We start from the raw sequence: 3,396 nt of genomic DNA on the forward strand, positions 1-3,396 counted from the left end.
GAAAAGAGACACCTGAGGGGCTGTGGTATAGCACAGTGACAGAACGTGTGTACTATGCAGGAGGCCCTGTGTTCAGTCTGAGGGGCTGTGGTATAGCGCGGTGGCAGAACACGGTGTGTACTATGCAGGAGGCTCTGTGTTCAATCCTTAGCATGAACAAGGAAATAATGAAAAAGATGAAAAAGAACAGATCCTGGAGAAATGGTCCAGTGCCCACATCTAGCAGCTCACAACCATCATAACTCCAGTTCCAGGGATCCCTCTTCTGGCCTCGGGTAGAGGGCACCTGTCCATGTGGTTGGTATAAATGACGGAGAAACGTGCCTGTTTATCCCACCTTAGGTCCATCTTGACTTCTCTGTGACACTTCCAACACCCTGGCATTTCTCTCCTGTGCCCATGCGTTGGTTCTGTCCTTCCTGTTGTCCTGAGCACCTGTTTCAGAGTCATAAGATGCCTGGGTATTCACAACCACTCCGTAATGGGCCCATGCTGGATTTACTTCTGTGGTTCAGGACCCTTCATGGCTGTATTCCGGGAACACTGAAGAGATGCCATCCCTGGGACAGTGCCCCGAGTCTTCTCATCTCTTTAATGTGTTCACATTTGTCTCCATAAGCAAGCGTCATGTTGAACAATGTCCCCAGATGCTCCTGAAGCCCTTCCAGGGAATAGGGTCTCGACATGGCTTTCTTCAAAGGTGACTGCACACTGCCAACGTCATAACAGAAAAACTGAGGAGTGAGCACTCAGTTGTGCCTCACAGTAAATCAGTTAAAGATACAGGACTCTGCTCTCCAAGACTGCACATGCGTCCTGAGAATTCAGTGGGTCTCATGTGATTCTGTGGGGCCATTTAAGTTTCAGGGGCAAGAGAATCAGACCTGTTTTACCAGTTAGCAGTAATGGGATCGACTGCGTGTAGATTGCTTAATTCGTCTCTGTGCTGCAGTCTGCTTGCCTGCAAAACAAGGGTGATGCTAATAGCACCCTCACTTTCCTTGGGAAGATTCAGGGGAAGGTTGTGTGGAAAAGCCCCGAAGGATTCCTGCCTATCTTCCAATTCCATTTCCACAGACTCCACCTACCCACTGGATCCCTGCCACGTGGTAGGGAAGCACTCTACAACTGAGCTCTACACCCAGCCCCACACCTTCTTCTTCCTTCCTCCCTTTCCTTAAAAAGTTTGTGTATGTGTGTATGTGTATTTTGTTTTGAGTAGCCCAGAGTGGTCTCATGCTGATCTCCAACTCGGGATCTTCCTGCCTCCTCCTCCTCTTCCTCCTCCTCCTCCTCCTCCTCCTCCTCTTCCTCCGTCTCCTCTTCCTCCTCCTATTCTTCCTCCTCCTTCTTTTTTTCCTTTTGATACATGGTCTCATGTAACCTCGGCTACTCTTGAACTTGTTATATAGCTAAGGATGACTTTAAACTCTTGATCTTCCTACTTTCTTCTCTCAAGTGCTAGAATTACAGGTGTGTGCCACCATATCCAGATCTCAGCTCCTCTCGTGCGCTGGTGGCCAGCTCACACCCAATAATACTCTGCCTTTCTTTGAATTTTCTGCAGCCTGTGAGCCATCCGTCATGTCACTTGGCTACCCTGACATCACAGAGTATCCATGACTTGAAGCAGAGCTTTCGGCTTGCATGGACAGGAAGTGTGCCTTAGAGTTCTTGGTTGCTTTTAGACCACTGTCCAGGACAGACATAGAGCCAGAGGGGACAGCATGACTTTGAATTTTTCAGAGTCTGAGCTTTACTGACACCTGCTAGGTGGCTCTGGCCCCTGTCCATGATCTTGAAGTTTGGACTTCTTCATCAGAAACTTCAAAGTGCCTTCTTTTCTATATTTTTTGTGAGGTTCAATGAGATCATAAAGACAGATGTTTCTCCCCTACAGCCTAGCTTGTGTTCAGTGGCACTCACCAAAACTAGGCTTCTTTCCTCTGGCTTTGCAATGGCCTTGCCTTATTCATCTCCAATGAGGCTCGTAGCCATGGACACCTGTGTTCACTCCTATGCCTGCAAAGATGTGTGCATGAGTGTGCACCTCTTACACACCTGCTGAGAAACATGAGGGAAGAATGGCACTATACCATGAACACTCCTTATGCCTGTTCATCAGCTGTAAGTGCTTGTCCTCAGGATCAGTAGGGGCCACGATGTCTGTTTATGCTGAGGCCACAGCCTCCCTCGTCATTAGTCACAGCCCTAAAGGTATGGTTTGGTATAGAAAGTTCCTCAGAGAGCCTGTGAGTCCCTGTCTTTGGAAGCAAACCCTTCCCGCCATCAGCTAGGAGGCTCTTAGCTCCCTCCCTTCTTGCTAGGACAATTTGCACGCCTCACAGCTGCTATGGAAGAGATAGGCAGTGTGTACTATCAGGCCAGATGAGGCTTCTGATGATGGTTCTCATCCACCCCAGACACAAGGATTCCTGGTCCCTTAACCCTCTCTGTGCCATGCCCTCAGGCTTGGAGCCTGGGAACGGTATGGAGTATGGTGGGTCCCTGCTTCATGCAAGCTCTCGGAGTCAGGTGCACCAGGAAGGAGGGACAGCAGCATCTGGGAGCCATCTTTGAGCTCTGTCTGCATCCAGAACCCTTTCCTGCCCTTCACAAGTGCATGAGAGCACAGAGTATACTCTGAGAGTATACACTCTGGGGGTTTTGGTCCTGCTGTCTCCACTTTGGGAGTCTATTGGTCCCAACCCCACCCCACATCATCCCTTCTTCACCGGGGCTCTGTCTCCTTGTTCACTGCCTTTTCAAGACTACTTTAGTTGTTTTCCCTGCCTAGTCACTGGTTTTGACCAATCTATTTGACCAATGGGTCGATACAGATCCAGTCGGGTCCCATTATAGCACACAGGCCTAAAAACCTGTGCTTCAAGTCTCGGCGTCTGGGCTCAGGTCCCTGTTCTGGAGCATGCACCTACTGCATCACCTTGGACGAGTCTTCCCCTTAATGGGCTCAGTTTCCTCAGTCTGCTAAACAAGGGCAGTAGTAGTCTTTTTTCACAGGATTAACTAGAGATTAAAGGAGTAAAACATTTAATTAGAGTCAGAGTGCACACCTTTGATCCTGAGGCCAGCCTGATCCAGAACGGCCAGGGCTACACTGAGAAACCCTGTCTTTGTTGTTGTTGTTTTTCTTTTTGAGATGTTTCTCTGTAGCTTTGGTGCCTATCATGGAACTAGCTGGCCTCAAACTCACAGAAATTCACCTGCCTCTGCCTCCCGAGTGCTGGGATTAAAGGTGTGCGCCACCACAGCCGAGCTCGAGAAACCCTGTCTTAAAAATTAGTTTTTTTTCACTCGGGAGGCAGAGGCAGGCGGATCTCTGTGAGTTCGAGACCAGCCTGGTCTACAGAGCTAGTTGCAGGACAGGCTCCAAAG

Source organism: Microtus ochrogaster, chromosome 7, assembly GCF_000317375.1.
Source record: "Microtus ochrogaster isolate Prairie Vole_2 chromosome 7, MicOch1.0, whole genome shotgun sequence".
NCBI classification, from domain to species: domain Eukaryota; kingdom Metazoa; phylum Chordata; class Mammalia; order Rodentia; family Cricetidae; genus Microtus; species Microtus ochrogaster.